The sequence below is a fragment of the Rhincodon typus genome, chromosome 5 (genome assembly GCF_021869965.1).
Source record: "Rhincodon typus isolate 14 chromosome 5, sRhiTyp1.1, whole genome shotgun sequence".
NCBI classification, from domain to species: Eukaryota; Metazoa; Chordata; class Chondrichthyes; order Orectolobiformes; family Rhincodontidae; genus Rhincodon; species Rhincodon typus.
The window spans coordinates 47,491,409-47,508,716 of NC_063336.1; positions in this window are offsets into that span (position 1 = coordinate 47,491,409).

Consider the following 17,308-nt stretch of genomic DNA (forward strand, 5'->3'; position numbering starts at 1 on the left):
CAGCATCAGAGGAGCAGGAAGGCTGACGTTTCGGGCCTAGACCCTTCTTCAGAAATGGCCTGCTGTGTTCATCCAGCTCTACACCTTGTTATCTCAGATTCTCCAGCATCTGCAGTTCCTACTATCTCATTTTTTAACCATTTAATTCTTAACTCTTGTCTCACCTAATGGTAAAAAGGCAGATAAAAAATATGCTCATATCCATCTCTATAGCTTGATTTTCATGAGATAGGTCACTAGAATATTGCCAGAGACCTTAGCCTGAGGGGCACTATTCCACATCAATCATAACTAACCGGGATACTGTCTCACTCTTACCACCTACCATATCTACATCAGAAGATTTTACAGGGTATCAAGCTGTTTAGGCACAGTACCTTCCATACCTTCCAAGATAGTCAAATGCTGTAGTGGGATTCAGATGCGGAAGTCCTGGCTCAAGGCAGGAACACCACTGTGGTGCTGTAAGACCTCACTACTATGCACACTTAAGGACAAAATCAGAAGTCTCATGACACCAGGTTATAGTCGAACAGGTTTATTTGAAACCATAAACTTTCAGAGCACTGCTCCTTCATCAGGTGAGGACTTCATCTGACGAAGGAGCAGCACTCAGAAAGCTTGTGATTTCAAATAAACTTGTTGGGCTATAACCTGGAGACATGACACTTCTGACCTTGTCCACCCTAGTCCAACACCAGCACCTCTACATCATCACTTAAGGACCATTCTATGATTGGGTTTGCTGTAGTGCCCTTATAGATCATATAAGTGCAGGGAAGAAAATTGGGCAAGCAGGCCTTGGAATTGTTCTTATCTGGCGTGCAAAAACAAAATTTGACCAAACCTCATTTGAACATTGAAAACCAAAAGCACTGTAGATGCTGTAAATCAGGAACAAAGACAGAAGTTGCTAGAAAAGCTCAGCAAGTCTGGCAGCATTTGTGAAGAAAAATCAGAGTTAATGTTTCGGGTCTGGTGACCCTTCCTCAAAACTGGGGAGTTCTGGGGAGTCCAGTTCTGAGGAAGGGTCACCAGACCCAAAGCATTAACTCTGATTTTTCTTCACAGATGCTGCCAGACTTGCTGAGCTTTTCCAGCAACTTCTGTTTTTGTTCCTTGTTTGAACATTATGCCGTTCAGTTGGATGAGAATCAGACAGGTTTTACAATGGCAGAACGACATGTTTTGTCAAATTGCCACTTCAGCAGCAAATACTAAATGTTTTCCCAAACAACAACAGGTCATAATCAATTAGACCTCCATTTGGACCAGTTCCACAGAAAGTACAAACAGAAACTGTCCCGTCATATGTGTTTAATAAAGTGGACCAAGTCAATGTGGATTACTTGGGAGAGTCAGTTTCCATTTGACTCATTTTATTACATCCTATATTTTCTTGTACCCAGATATAACAAGAACAACTTTAATTTATGTAGCAAAGTGGTCCCATGAGTCACTTAGTAAGAATATTACCAAATGAACATTGACAGTGAGCCACAGAAGAGATAAAGAATAAGACAGACTGAAATAGATAAATTTTAAGGATTGTCCGAGATGAGTAGAGAGGGAGAAGTTTTGAGGAAAGAGTTCTAAAATTTAAGACGCAAATAGCTACAGGCCATGCTCCCAAGGTTGTAAAAATTCAAATCAGCAGTTTAAGAGGTCAGAATTTGAGAAGCCAGAATCTTATAAGATTGAGGAGCTGAAATAGATCAAGATAGGGAAGAATAAGGCCAAGGAGGAATTTGAAACCAAGGATGCAAATTTGAAACTGAGGCATTGCTTGACCAGGAGCCAATGTGGATCAGCAAGAAAAGGGGTATACAGAGAGATGAAAGGTCAGGACCTGAAACGTTAACTCTCTTTCTCTTTCCATAGATGCTGCTAGACCTGTTGACTATTTTTAAATCTTGTTAAATTTTCTAATTACAGATACAGTTCTCTCGGCTACTTTTATCAATAACAGAAAATTCAGTTGTAATATTAATGCATGCACTCAGGCAGTCTGAAACTTCTGACAGCCAATCATCATTGGTGGTCCCTTGCAGATTAGGATAATTCTCTTCCACACTCAGGGTGAGTCTGTAGGTGGCTGTACAGACTACCGCAGGCTATGTTACATTTGGGGCAGAAGGTTGTCACAGGGAGGGGTGAGTGGGGCATTGATGTAGCAAAACGCTCCCTTTGCTTTTCTCACCTGGCTTCTGACAGCATAAGGGTAGCTACTGATAGGGTCCAAAAATACTAGAACTGTTGTCCCTCCAAACACTAACCCACCCTCCCCCAGCCCCGGACACCAAACTGTGAACATATGGACATTCAAAAATGGTACACGCTGAGGTCTGTCTGACCTGCCAATCTAATTAATAAAATGAAGCATGCAACATTGCTGTTGCTACTGCATTGCTGACTTTATAATTAAGTTAAGCAAAAATTGTAAGAATAACTGTACCAGCAAAAACACATGTAATATAATAACAAAGTCGCCATGGTCCCAGAGGATCATAGATCATCAAATGTTAGAGTGGGATCATAGATCCCTCATTAGAGACAGATGACTGGTACTGCATTAACCTGAGGCTCAAGCAAGGGGCAAGGTTGAAAAGGCAGAATGTTCATGGTAACCTCAGCTGGTGCAGAAATTGAACCCATGCTATTGAAATCAATCTGCACGGCAAACCACCCATCCAGCCACCTGAGCTAACCAACCATCTCTTTAATAATAAATAATCAGGTTAACAACTTAAATCCAATGAAAACATTTTGGAAATAATTAGTATATATTCTTCTATCCATTTCTGGTAGCGTTCGGAAGTTTTTTTTTGTTCCCTAAGAACTCTTGGTATATGCTTTGAATATAGTGGAGAATGTATGGCAGTTGATTTTCTTTCTGGTTACGTATTCTCTTTCCTGGGTTTTGATGAAAAGTTTCAGGTACTTTTCCACAATGGTCCAGCAATGTTTAATTGCAGGAGATATATCACTTTGCACAACACTGACTTCCTCCCACAATGTATCCATGTCAATTTCTAAGACTGCACACTTGAAAACCATTGCAAAAACGCTTTAAGGGACACGGCATTTGCAAGAGCTAATTGAGATGTTCTGTTGCAAAAGCTATTTTCAGAGAAGCCATATCTGTCACTCAAGTAATTCTTGACTCTTTTGTAGAAAAGTCTCTCTCACAATTTCCTGCCACATCTGATGATAATTGCTTCAGTCTGCCATTTACTGCAAAACTAAAAAGCTTGTCCCGACTCCATCTCTCCAGATTCCTACTAATATAATGCAAAAGTACACCAAGGGAAACCTGAAAGATTTTGCCTCTGAAGTTTTTTAATAGTCCATGATTAGTGTCACAGCATTGCTGATGTTGTGGACAGAATTTATTTACTGTTCATAATCAGTATGTAAGAGTTGTATGTTTTCTTAACCCCAGACTGAGGACCTCAATTAAATGGGTTTAAATAGTTTCAGATAGTAAATCTAAATTTAATTTGTTCACCAAGTCATTGTGAACCTTTTAAAAAAGTTATTTATTCAAATAATTGCTCAGTTGTACAAAACATAAACACTGTTCAAAAGTACATGAAATCAAAGTTTTTTGTCTTGCACTTATCGGGTCTGAAACGCAAGGAAATCAAATTCAAAGAGCAACAACAATTTATACCACACAAGGAGAGTTCTGATTTTTTGGACTATGGTTAGCGTGGGCTGCAGCAGGAATTGTGAACTGATGACTTTGATAACTGACTGTATTCAAATTAGGCAATTTCCATTCTGATTGGTCAGGGCATTGCCATGGGGATACTACAGGGATAGGCTGTCTCCATAGAGTTTCCTCAGTAAAAGAGGTGCAATGTTTGAAAGTAGCCTTTAGTACACACAGTTGAATCACACCATCAGCCTGACAGATGAACTTAAATTTATTTACAGTGTAATTCTTGATGATCGGGATTATTCAGTAAATGTTGACCAGCAGCAGGTTCACGTTCAATGTTCGACATTGTGTAATAAGTTGTGCTTGCAGCCCGAGTTTATCCTGAAGACATACAACCTTACCCACACACAAACATGCAGATGCTCATACACAAACATTGGTTGCAGGTAAAATATTGCATTTTTACCAGTTATTGTTAACTCTGGTTACTGGTTATGATCTCTGTTCTTCCTTGAGGCAGAGAACAAAATTACTCCTTAATTCTGCAACTTTTACAATTTCATTTTTTTTCAAAAATAAGGGATTGAATTTATGGTTATTCCAGCATCCTGTACTGTATGAGATTTACCCACTCTATATTGGAGGTGATAAGCTTGATAAGACAGAGGAAGGTTGGTGAGGTCTATTCACTTCCATCTGTCACAGATTGCATTTCGGTATATACCTTTGTGCTGAATGAAACAGAGAAATAGGCAAACTGGATATTCTATTGTCCTTTTGTGATAATCGATGTATGGATTCCCACTTAATTGGGTATTCATCCAAACAGGCAGTCTGTAGTTCAAATGCCAAAGATTACATTATTTTTGCAGTCATTATGTTGTTTTGTCCAGTTTTAAAATATTGACTCATACTATGGCTCGATACTAAAATTACAAAAAGCTCAGCCACTGGATTGGAAACACTCTCACCCCAAAGCATCACCAACATTAGTATTTTGGGGTACTCTTCCACAGTTATACCCTGAAAGTAACTTGTCACAGGTTTCCAGCAATCTGTCAATAGCTGGTTGAAGAAAAAGTCACCTGGTCAAAACAAACCTGAAAAGATAATGCTCATCCAATTTCACAAAGTTACAGAACTCCCTCAGCTGCTAAATCTTGTATATTGAAGTAGGAAAATGAGAATATACCTTGAGAGTATTTCTTTTTGTATCCATTTCAAGATTACTAACACCATACCTTTGCAATTGTATATAAAATATGAGCTAAATATTTGGTTTTAACAGTATCCTTTTGAGCAATTTTCAGTTTTTGTTAAATACTGGGGGTGCCTCTAACCTATCTAAGGTCCAACCTATCTAAGGTTTATGCAGGTGAGAGGACAGGTGGGATGGGTGGTTAGCCCTGATCCACCTCCAGCGAGTGGGTAAGGAATCAGATAGCCCACCTATCCTCATATCTATTGAGGTCTTTATGTGGCCAATGAATGAGCAGTTAAGGGCCTGTTTCATTTTCACTGCAATAATGTGCAGCTTGGAAAGGTGGGATGAAAAAGGCCATCCCATTACTTTACCATTTGAGGTGAACAGATTCACGTGGGGTTATCTACTCTGAGTCCATCAAGGCCAACTCCCTAGATTACACCCCACTTTGCAACTTCCTCATAGGGCCCAACTCCTCCATACTCCTTGCCTGAACCCTAGTGTTCTTTCAATCTCTCCTTAGACAAACCTGCAACTCCAGTCACAATAGGTCATTCCTTCAGATTGCTCTTACCTCCAGCAGCAGCCAATTTTGTGTTCTGGCACTGCTAGCTCTACACAGCTACGCACAATACATTTGGTCAGTGTCATCTATCTGTGGACTAACGGCTTATTGGCAGAGTAGTGCCAATAATTCTCCTTTGTCTACTAAATGTAAGTGCCTGTTCACTTAACAGTGGTAGAGGATAAATCACTTGTGAGCTTTAACAAAAAGAGGCACTTATCTTCATAAGATTTACTGTAATTCATTACATGATAGCAATAGGTACAAGTTATATTGGCTAGTTAGAGATATTTTCTGATACTAATAGAGATGACAGGTCTGACCACATGCCCCCAATTCTCTACTCAAGACTATGCCACATAAATAGATTGAGTTGAATCTAATGCTGTCTCCAACATTAACCCCACCCATTACCAGCCAGCAGCTCTTCTGTGTATAGTTTCTTTTCCTGATGGATGGAAGCCCCACAACTACCTCCTTAAGACCACTCTGTGTATTATCACTGCGGGTAGACTTTTTTAAATTTGCTTGGCTTTTGATTGACATTTCTACCTGGGTGTGAGCAATACGCCTCCCTGTAAAATTCTGCCCACTGTTATGGTTTCCATGATGAGCTGACTATGCAGGAAGTCACCCTAGGCTGAGACAAAAGGCACTTAGTTTGAATAATATTTCTGCTGCAAGCACTTCTGAGGATTCCTGATTATCACTGTAGAAATCCTAAAGAAAATACTGGATCTCTAATCAAAACGAAAGTGTCTCAAAGCGGAGGGGAGACAATTCATTGCAGCCTAGTTTAGGGTCAGGGTGTTGGATTTTAAGTGCCACCATCCTTTCAACAGAATATCTTGAAGGTTGCTGGTTGCTAAAATAAACCTTCCCACGCAGCCCTGACCTATGTCCCATTTCATGTTGGGAAGGGAATGTATCAAGGAGCCTGCACACCCTGAAACCTGTTAAAACCTTCAGACATCCTATCTAGAAGGACCATGTAATGGCCTCAACCCACCTCTTCCAGCAGTTTAGGTGGAGTAGGGGAAAGCAGAGGTAGGGAAGGTAACCTGGCAGTTTTCACTGTGCAGACTGCTGTTGGCTGAATGTTGGCACATGGAGGGTACCTCCTTTGTGGAGCCACCTGTCGGAAGCATCCCCACCCAACATTTTACCCTAGTTTTCATCCCACACCCTGGCATTTCAAACCTGGTCCCCAAACACTTCTCGCACAACCCTCGCTGTGGTCTGCCAGCCGGGCTGTTCCAAAATTCCACACATCCCTTGAAATCCAAGCTTCATCAATCTTCTTCTTCTCCTACTTCCCTGGCGCTGCCAGTAGTCTCAGCAGTGGCCACCTCTTGGATCTTGACACAGATGGGAGTGCAAGGTTGCCAGGCAATCAGTTTGGATGGCAGCACCCTAAGGTGTGACTTCCTCTCTGAGGGCAACAGTGGTCCCACTCTGAAACAATCAGGGCTGCAGCCAATGTGTAAATGGGTTTCATTTGGACAGGCTGCTGAACAACTTTGTGGACGGGTCTTTAAAGAATGCCATTCATCCCCTCATGTCTCTGCCAGATCTTCTGGAGCAATCCAGTCAGTTCATTCTTCACTCTATCCCTTTAGCCATGTGAGACATTTTTTCCCTTTAAGTGCCCATCCAATTGCCTTTTGGAATAATTAACCGTCTCAGATTCCACAACTGTCATGGGCAGTGATTTCCATGTTATTAGCATTTGTCATTTAAAAAAAGGTCTATTTCAATTTCCTTCAGCAAGATCTCTTGATCAAACCATTAACTGTGTCTCGAATCCTTGTGGTGGTATTTTTTTCTCCTTAAGTAGCTCGTCCAACCCTTTCATAATCTTGAGCAACTTCCAACAATCTTCTTTGCTAAAAGAAGAAAAACTTCAGCTTTTCCAGCCTAACCTTGTAGCTAGAATCATGGGGCAGTAGTTACCAAAAGGAGAAAAATAATTTGCTTTAATATTATCTAAATGCTTCTGCACAAAATATGCTGCTGCACCATTTGGGTTCAATCTGTTTGCCGAACAGAATAGTGGACTTACATAATTCAGCAGTTATCACTGTATTGTTTTGAGTAATTAAGGGGATTTAAGCACAGATCTCAATGATGATGTGCTTGGAAGTCAAGTGCTTAATTTATGCATTTGAATTGAATTGAATTGAATTAGGTTTATTGTCACATGTACTCAAATAAGTACAGTGAAAAGTTTAGAGTAGCCACATTACAGCGACATCTTGGGTACAAAGGTACCTATGTACAAATACTCAAGATCAAATTCTTAGAAAACAAAAAAGAAATTAGAAATGTAAAGAAATGAATGGTCCACTGTTATAGGTCATGGGAATAAATCAGAAAAAATAAAGAGGTAAAAAAAGTTCAGAATATCAGTCTTTCAGACCCAATCCATGCTGGCACCTGGCCTCAAAGGAGACCTCCGTCGCCTGTTGCCGCCTGTGCCAGACCAACAGCAACATAGGAGTTGCCCCACATTAGGCACCATTTCTTCGCCCTGAGCCCACTTTCACTGATGCTACTGAGGCCACACTCGCCCCAAAACTAAGAATCCCTGGCTCTGCTGACAGGCCAGGCTGCCTCTGGGCCATCAGTCCCACTTCAGCTGCAGGTATCACCTTGCTGGCACTGCCATCTTGAAGAGTTTGCTGCTGCCAGCGCCCCTGGCCAAAATCGCTGGAGGGCCTTTAGTGCTCTTGTATCTTGACTAGCTCTGAACGCTGGGAGAACGACCTCGCTGCTGGTGCCACAGGCCCCAAATGGCAGAAAAACACGCTCGCTGTTTCTAACAGAAGTGTTATTCACATCTTCCTTTGCTTCATAACTGACATTGATATCTGAGGAGTACAAAACACAAAATGTGTGATGCTCTCCCTTTCTGTCTTTTGCTATGAAATTACATTTGGTTGATGATTCTGGAGTGAACAGTGAACAATATTCTTTTCTCTTAGGCTGTTTGAATTGGTGAATGATGGTGAATGTCAGGATACAGGTGTTATGAGAGCCATGTCACAGTATTCTCTGACCTGGAAAAGATTTTAAATCATGGGCATCAATGTTAGCCATTGAGATTGGTAGGACAACATTGTGCAATATTGATAGGTGCATCATAAGGGCACAAAACGGGATCTTTTTTCTTGGGCGCACTCAGACCTTTAAATGACCAGGACTGCCATTTAAAAAATGAGACTTATAGGGTGACCTTTTGGAATCACCAAGTCTTTAACAGCTTAATCCTGATATCATTCATTTGTCAATCCTCTCCAGATTAGCTTGTGAGTGCCTGCAAATGAATGGACACAGCCTCAGATTGGGCTGCTACAGTACAAACAGTGCAAGCTACAAAATTCCAGACCTTAGCTGGGACTGCAATGGGCCAACGTGTTGAATTCAGCGCTCTCCATTACAAAGATGGGGCACTTCATCAGATCAGTAGCCATCTGAGATCTCTACATTCTTTCCGTATCAGCCCTTTTACATCTCCCAGTGGTCTCATCCTTGGTTATCATTGTCTCGGTTTTAATTTCTGGAATTCTTGTGCAAATCATATAATCCTTCAAGTTTCTATCCCTCGTTGTTATGGATATGCTTAAAATTCATACCCTTGATCAAGTATTTGGTTACCTGCCCTATCGAGTTGAATCTTGATTCATGCAAACTTGTAATGGGAATCAAGTCAGAAGCTAAAATGTTAAACCTTAACCCAAGACAGGTTTACAAGAGGCAAGTCAAGGATGAGCAGTCCATCTCTTCTGAGGTAGAGAATCAGCAATTTAACTAACTGAATAAGACTGCACAATGGACAGTTGAGTTTCAAGAAATGTCATGGCTCAAAGGCATGAGGACAACTCGAGGTGAAGTTGGGTACCCTTAAAGCACTTCTTGTGGGCCAGAAAGGGCAAAGATGATTATCCTTCCTACTGACGCCCGACTTGCCCTTGTAATGAGACCAGCTCCCGAAAGCCCCACCTCAGCTCCACTCCCGTTTCATATATTAAGACTTCTAACTGAAGAATCTATGAAGATAAGACCTGTGGAGTGAAAACTCCACTCAACCCAGACTGGAAATTCAGACTCACCAGCTTTTATCTGAATTTTTATGTGAAATGTATTGTTATGTTTTTACTGCACTAAAGGTACGACATAAACGCAACTTCCTGATGTTGTTAATTGGCTAGGCATTATAACAAAGTTACATGTTTGACTCTCTGGTGCAAAACACAGTCCTGGGTGCAAAATATCGTGTGTTAATTCCTTTTGATATTAGATTTTTTTCCAATATACTATTCAACACGTAGAATCTCAATAGACTTAGCAGTGGGATGGAAATGAGATTGCAAAGTATGCTAATCATCTTTCAACACATTGAAGAAACTGCATCAGATCAGAGGCCATGCAATATGATACAGTATGACTTTCAAGTGGAAATCTGATTGACAGCTAGAAAGTTCAGGTCACAACAACTATTTGAATTTGAATTTATATACTGCCATGTATTCGGTTAGATAACAGAAATTAGTCATCTTTGATAGTATAATTCTGTTAGCACAAACTTAAATGATATGTTTTGCTGAGGAACACAGAAGTGACATTACAAAATACAGACATGTTAAAATAATGTCAAGCAATGATGTTGCCTGCAGCGACACTGAAATACACCAATAGATTATTTGAAGCAAGTTTTTTTTCATGTATAAATGCAAATCTTAGTGTACCTAAATATGTCATGGGACATTTCAAATGGCAGCATGAACGTCCTGTGGTGTGTACTCCTAAGGTACTAAGGTGCTCTTTTGAAAAGCACATATGACATCTTATGTGATTGTGATGAAAGTAAGCTTTTCCACCTCATCCTTCTCAACCCATCTGTAGCCTTTGACTTTAACCATAGGCTGTTACCCATGTCTTAAGTCACAGCAAGTCCCATCCCCTAATCAATCCTGCACAGACCAACCTTCATTGGTTCCCAAGCCAGCAACATTAAGATTCTAAAATATTATCTTTTGTTTTAAACCTTCCATGCCCCTCCCTATCTCTGAAATCTTTTCCAGCTTCTCAATTCTCAGGCATATTTATACTCTTTCAATCTTGGCCTGCCTTATTTTAATTACACCACAATTGATAATCATGTTTTCAGATGCACAGCTCCCAATCTTTGAAACATACTCACTTTGTCAGCTGTCTATTTCAAATTCCTTCTTCAAGAAACTCTTTAAAACTGACCACTTTGACAAAGCATTTGGTTATTTGACCTAATATCTACTAATGTCATTTGGGGTCATACTGTGCTTTATAATATTACTGTAAAGCACCTAAGAACAATTCATAGAGTCATAGAATCCCTACAGTGTGGAAACAGGCCCTTCAGCCCAACAAGTCCACACTGACCCTTGGAGCATCCCACCCAGACCCATCCCCCTATAACTCACCTAATCTACACATCCCTGAACACTACAGGCAATTTAGCTTAGCCAATCCACCTAACCTGCACATCTTTGGACTGTGGGAGGAAACCAGAGCAAACCCACGCAGACACAGGGAGAATGTGCAAACTCCACACAGACAGTTGCCCGAGGGTGGCATTGAACCTGGTCCCTAGCACTGTGAGGCAGCAGTGGTAACCACTGAGCCACTGTGCTGCCCCAATTCATTACATTGAAGGTGCTGTACAAATATAAGGATATAAACATAATGGATGTTTCCTTATGTGGGGCAATCTAGAACAACAGGTCACAGTTTTAGGATCAGTGCTGGCATATTTTAAACAGATGATGAGAATTACTTCTTTCAAAGAGCTATGAATATGTGGAATTCACTTCCCCAGGGTGCAGTGCAATACTGGGGCATGAGGTATATTTAAGGAGGAGAGAGACTGATGAGCAGTAGGTTGAAGGATTATGAGGAGTGGGCAGGAAAGAGGTGTTGAGGCTAACATGAGATCAGCCATGATTGTATCAAATGATGGACCAGGCTCAAAGGGCTGAATTGAGCTATTCCTGCTCTTAGTACTTACGCTGTGTTCCTATTCTTTAAGTTGTTGTTTATTCTTTGTGCATCAGAGATTATTCACACCAGATTCTGTACGTGAACAGCTTTTACAAAAGCTTTCAAATCATCTGCTTCATCAGCCTCTAGCATGTTTTCCGTTTGTCTTTCTCTGGAACCATACCTATAGGCTTGCCGAACAGTACACAGCGCAGAGAACAGTCGCCACACACAACTAAACATTGAACAATTGTACATAACTGGAGGGGGTGGGGGTGCTCCCATCTGTTAAGGAGATCTTTCTTCAGTCTCCAGTTGGTTCCCTTGCTAATAAGATTTCAAAATTGGTCATTGTCATTATGCAAAAAACTCACAGACATCATCCACAGTTTGTCATCCACAATTCAAGTGTTTTTAAAATGTATTGCAGACCACATTTAATACTAATAATCTAATACAAGGGATAGATTGAAGAAAGGGACAGGGACTCTGGTGCAATAATATTGCTAGCTCGGGATAAGGGAAATTGTGTTACAATCAGCTAATTACAACAAATAGCTAGTATCTCGTGATCTGAACAGAATGGATTAGAAATCCATTCCAAAGATTAGAAATAAGGTAAGAGATGGTGAGAAAAGGGAAATTGAGTCAAAGGTATTTCCCTAGTGACAGTAAAGAAAAGAAGCCCTTTCATGTGTGAAAGATCCATAACTTTACAAGCATTGTAGGAGCAATTAAGTCATAAATGTCTTTCAACCCGGGAAAGAACATTGGAGCTCAATAGCATTGATGAGCTATTCTGCTTTGCTGCAGGATTAAAAGTCTCAGGGTGAAGACTTTGAAAAGTGAAGCTTACAAATAATTATGATTACTTTTCTGCAACAGGTTTTTTTTTGTTTTGCCTATTCCTGTGCTCTTTGTAAGTTCTCCAATTTTCTCCCTTTTTCCTCTGCTAGGCTGAATAAAAGTGGTACAGAATTTCACAGATAACAGCTGCTTCTGGTTTCTAAACCAAATGGTCATTTTCACGGTTGGGATTAGTGGCTGAATAATTCACTAATGAAAGGTGACACGAGCCCAGTCCTCTCCTCAGTCACAGGTGCATTTTCTGAAATAAGACAATTGTGTTCCAGACTCCAAACCATCCCAAAGTAGATCATTTAGTTTTAAACATAAAACACAGATTTGCTCATTTTATTTATTCAGTAGGTAGATAAATTGACTGATATTAAACTATGTCAATGAATAAAATCTCCTGCCTTCAACTGCAGTTTGTGCTTAATTATTTGATCTCATCTGGAAAACACCAGGTCTCCACATTATTGCTGATCATAAAATAATCAGAATATATCCTGAAATTTATTCCTATCCTAATATTGTGTTATCAGGGCCAATAACCTTTGCTTCACACAGTGCTTTCTTGATATTAGATGAGAAAATTGAGTTGGTAGGAAACCGGCATCCAAGATGCTGGGAATTTCAGGAGAAGGACAAGATGGATCACCCATTCGGAGCGTCTGGGTAAGAGTGGTTGCAAATGCACTAGTCTTGTCTTTTGCATTAATGTGCTTGTCTCCCTCATCATTGAGGATGGGGACATTTACGGAGGCTCCTCCTTTTGGTTGTTTAGTTGTCCACAATGATTGACAACAGGATATGACAGGACTACAGAGCTTATAGCTGATCTATTCATTGTCCAATTGCTGAGTTCTATCGATTACGTGTTGCATCTACACTTTCAGTATCCAAGTAGTCCTGTGTTATAGCTTCACCAGAATGACACCACATTTTTAGATTTGCCTGGTGCTGCTCCTGCCATGCTGTCCTTTACTCTTCATTGAACCAGAGTTGATATCCCAGCTTAATGATAATAACAGATTGGGATTGTGCTGATCCATGAGGTTATATATAAATGAAGGCTGAATACAATTCTGCAGCTGCTGATGGCCCTCAGCACCTCATAGGTGTCCAGATTTGAGTTGCTGGATCTCTTGTGAATCTACTGCACTTAACACAGTGGTAATGCGACACAACATGGTAGAGGGTGTCTTGAGTCTGAAGTTGAGGACTATCTAGTGATAACCCGACCGACTCAGCCATAGACAGATTTGTCTGTGACAGCTAAACTGTAAATAAATCAAGTTGTGTTTTGATTTGCTTATGGGACAGATCTTCAAATTTTGGCAAAGCCCCTGGATTTTAGTAAGGTTGTCTTCAGATGGTCAACAGAACTGGTGCACTGTTTTGTTTTCAGGGCCTAAGCAATTTGCCACCTGGTCCATACATTCTTGAAAGCAATTGTATTGGTCAAGAATATGGAATCCTGCCACTTCCAGGCCAGTATCAGCTAGGGGTAGGTCAGGACAGCAAAATTAGCCACCCTGTTGTTCACATAAATTTTGTGCCAATTTGGTAGCGTCTTCTAAAACTGCTCCTTGTTATCAGGATCAGTAGGAATCCATAGAAACTAATTGGCTGTCTTGTGGTTTATGAATATGATGTTAAGCTAACATGAATGTAAAGATAACATAGACAAATTGAGTATGTTAATTGTAAATGCTGAATTTTGAGACCTGTTGGTTTCTTTTGACGCACGATCATTTAAAATCATATTTGTGTTAATAATGAATGCTTATGATATTTCCAGAAGAATTAACCAGCAGTTATGGAACGCAATACTGTGAAGCCGTTAATTTGCAGACTGAATTGATGACTTTATCCACTTATCTCGCTTATACAGCTGATTTTGGTAGCTCAGTCATGCTATTTGTTAGCATTCATGATCTTTATTTTCTTTTTAAAATATTTATTTTCTGTATTGAATCTGCCAATAAGAAATGCAAGAAAGGTAAAAATTAGAAAGACTATACAAGAGCATTGCTGGAATAGACAAGGGGCAAAGAGATATACATATGTGTACACAAAACTATCAGCAAATCCCCAACAAGTAATAATGATAGTCTTCAGAGGGATTTTTGTTGTTAGGAAAAGAAAAACAATTTTCCAAGATTATCTTAAACTTTTGCTGCATTGACAAATTAACAAAATGTCAACATGGTTCATGCTTTGAACATTGACAATACTACATTGGGTTTTGTTTATGTCACCAACAGGCTGTAGTTTACAACGTATACAATCAAACCTATATATTTTAACAGAATTGTCCATGCTGACAGTTATTTATTAAGATCATTCAAACAGTAAGCTGCTGCACATCACAGGAGGTCTCTGCAAACTTGCACTGCAACAAATCAAATTGATATTTTAAGTACAGACTATAAATATTTTTGGAGAATTAAATTGGCATTTCCAGATGAAATGTTGTTGTCCTTTTAGATTGTAGCCTTTTTGAAGTGAAACAAAAAGAAAGCTTGCGTCATATACTTGCAGTGTACACATTACAAATAAGAACATGAGGCAATCTGCCTTCATAGTGCCACTCACTGAAGAATTATAACACTGGGATACTGGTGGAATAAAATAGGGTACAAACAGTTTGGATGCATATTATCAGAGGTCAGCACATAGATTTCTGCTGGAATCTTACAGCGATTAGATTTGACAGCATAACATAAAAATAAAAGTTCTAACAAATTAGTAACTTGGATGAGTAACCAAATTCATGTCTAAATGTGTGTTTACGCTGGGATCGACATGATGAACTTCTTATGACATTTGGCAAATTAGTATGGGGCTAATAGTCCAATTCACGACTTGTAATGGTTCTTAAACTTTTATTCATCAAGATGAAAGAGTGTAATTATCACAAGGATTTCCACAATTCCTTGAAAACAGAATCTTACCTTTTTGCCTAATAGTAAACCAAGACATCCAATTGGACATTATTTTCTATTATTCATATATTGCAAATCAAGAAAGCCATAGACATGGAGTCATGTAGATAAATACAAATAAATATAAATGATACATCCTTTTTATTCCTTCTTGAGATTTGAGTGTTACTGGAAAGGTCAATAAGGCTAATGGAATGTTGGCCTTTACTTCAAGGAGGTTAGAACATAAGATGAGGAGAGTCTTACAACAAGTAGACAAGGTGTTGCTAAGACCACATCTGGAGTACTGCGAGCAGTTTTGATCCCCTTATTAAGGAATAAACAGTTTCATTGGAGGCAGTTAGATGAGGTTCACAAGGATGATCGTTGATGTGGAAGATTATCTTATAAGTAAAGGCGAAACGGGTTGAGACTTTACTCACTGAAGTTTGGAAGAATGAGAGGTGACCTCTTTGAAACATATAGGATTCTTTAAGGGCTTGACAGGGTAAACGCTAAGAGAATGTTTCCTCTCATCAGAAAGTCTAGCACCCGAGGGCATAGTCCCAGAATTAAGAGATGCCAATTTAAGATTGAGCAACAATGAGTTTGTTCTATTTAAGGCTGAAGTAGATAGATTTTTGGTTAGTAGGGAATCAAGGGTAAAAGGGAAAAGGCAAGAAAATAGACCTGAGAAATACCCGTGCATGTATTAATTAGCTCAATGTGACTCTTGTTGTCTTGCATTATCCTCTGTGATGCGGCCGTACTGCCTTGGAACACCCAACATAACAATTTCTAGCTGAGACAACAAGGTGCAGGGCTGGATGAACACAGCAGGCCAAGCAGCATCATAGGAGCAGAGAGGCTGACGTTTCGGGCCTAGACCCTTCATCAGAAAAGGGGGAGGGGAAGGGGGTTCTGAAATAAATAGGGAGAGAGTGGGAGGTGGATAGAAGATGGATAGAGGAGAGGATAGGTGGAGAGGAAACAAACAGGTCGAAGAGGCGGGGATGGGGCCAGTAAAGGTGAGTGCAGGTGGGGAGTTAGGGAGGGGATTGGTCAGTCCAGGGAGGACGGACAGGTCAAGGGGGTGGGATGAGGTTAGTCGGTAGGAGATGGAGGTGCGGCTTGAGGTGGGAAGAGGGGATAGGTGGGAGGAAGAACAGGTTAGGGAGGCAGGGACGAGCTGGACTGGTTTTGGGATGCGGTAGGGGGAGGGGAGATTTTGAAACCTGTGACCTTGTGACCTCCCACCCATGGCCTCGAACCTCATCATTCCCCAACCTCGCACTGCCTGCTTCTATCTCCTTCGCAAAATCCACAAACCTGAATGCCCTGGTCAACCCATTGTCTCCGCCTGCTCTTGCCCCACCGAACTGATCTCCAACTACCTGGACTCCATTTTCTCCCCCTTGGTCCAGGAACTCCCTACCTATGTCCGTGACACCACCCACGCCCTCCACCTCCTCCAGAACTTCCAATTGCCCGGTCCCCAACACCTCATCTTTACCATGGACGTCCAGTCCCTTTACACCTGCATTCCCCATACAGATGGCCTTAAGGCCCTCTGCTTCTTCCTGTCCCGCAGGCCCGACCAGTCCCCCTCCACTGACAGCCTCATCCGCTGAGCCAAACTCGTCCTCACCCTCAACAACTTCTCTTTCAATTCCTCCCACTTCCTACAGACAAAGGGGGTAGCCATGGGTACCCGCATGGGCCCAAGCTACGCCTGCCTCTTTGTAGGTTACGTGGAACAATCCCTCTTCCGTACCTACACTGGCCCTAAACCCCACCTCTTCCTCCGTTACATCGATGACTGTATCGGCGCCGCCTCGTGCTCCCATGAGGAGCTCGAACAGTTCATCCACTTCACTAACACCTTCTACCCCAACCTTAAGTTTACCTGGACCATCTCTAACACCTCTCTCCCCTTCCTGGACCTCTCTGTCTCCATATCGGGCAAACACCTAGAAACCGATATTCATTTCAAGCCCACTGACTCCCACAGCTACCTAGAATACTCCTCCTCCCACCCACCTTCCTGCAAAAATGCTATCCCCTATTCCCAATTCCTTCGCCTC